Genomic DNA, 844 nt, shown 5'->3' with positions numbered 1-844 from the left:
ACACCTACCTTGAAGGTATTGAAAGAAGCTAAAGAGGCTAATTACAAATGTTTGAGTTATAGGCAGTGTTAGTCTGGCTCAGGGGTCTTCAAACTCGGCCCTTTTATGACTCATGGACTTCAACTCCCAGAATTCCTCTAGCTGACCCATTCTAGAGTGTAGCTACAGATAGTCCTCAACTTGTAAACATTTGTTTAGCGGCTGTTCAAAGTTTCAATGGCACTGGGGAAAAAATGACTCATGGCTGTTTTTCACACTTACAACACATCCCTGGGGTCACATGATCAAAATTCAGAAGCTTGGCAACTGGCATGTATTTATGACAGTTGCAGCGTCCCAGGGTCATGTGATCCCTTTTTGCAACTTACTGACAAGCAAATTCAATGGGGAAGCCAGATTCAACTTAACAACTATGCTCACAGCAGCAGCGCTTCACTTAACAATTGTGGCAAGCAAGGTTGTAAAATTCACTTAACAACTGCCTTGCTTAGCAACGGAGATTTTGCAGTCAATAGTGGTCATAAATCAAGGACTACCTGCGTGCTAACAGTATTATGCAAGTGGGACCATTGCTGGAACAAGGAAATGTGACGTGATATTTTGCTTAAACCATGGCCAAGTTTGGGCAAAGGTCCAGAGGTAAAAAGTTTTATCATTAGCAGGTTACAGAAACTACCCAGAGCTCGAGAGCTTATCAAGTGAACTTTCCCTTACTTATTATGGGATGTGAGTCATACATGTTTTCAATAAACCAGGAACAAGCGATGAAATATCTGGAAATTCTTTATATGTGATTTTATGGTATAAAAACAATTTGTTGAATGTCAGCAATCATGCTTCATTT

Source organism: Protobothrops mucrosquamatus, unplaced genomic scaffold (assembly GCF_001527695.2).
Source record: "Protobothrops mucrosquamatus isolate PMUCROS unplaced genomic scaffold, P.Mucros_1.0 scaffold2733, whole genome shotgun sequence".
NCBI lineage: Eukaryota > Metazoa > Chordata > Lepidosauria > Squamata > Viperidae > Protobothrops > Protobothrops mucrosquamatus.
Note: the sequence above shows the minus strand (reverse complement) of the source record.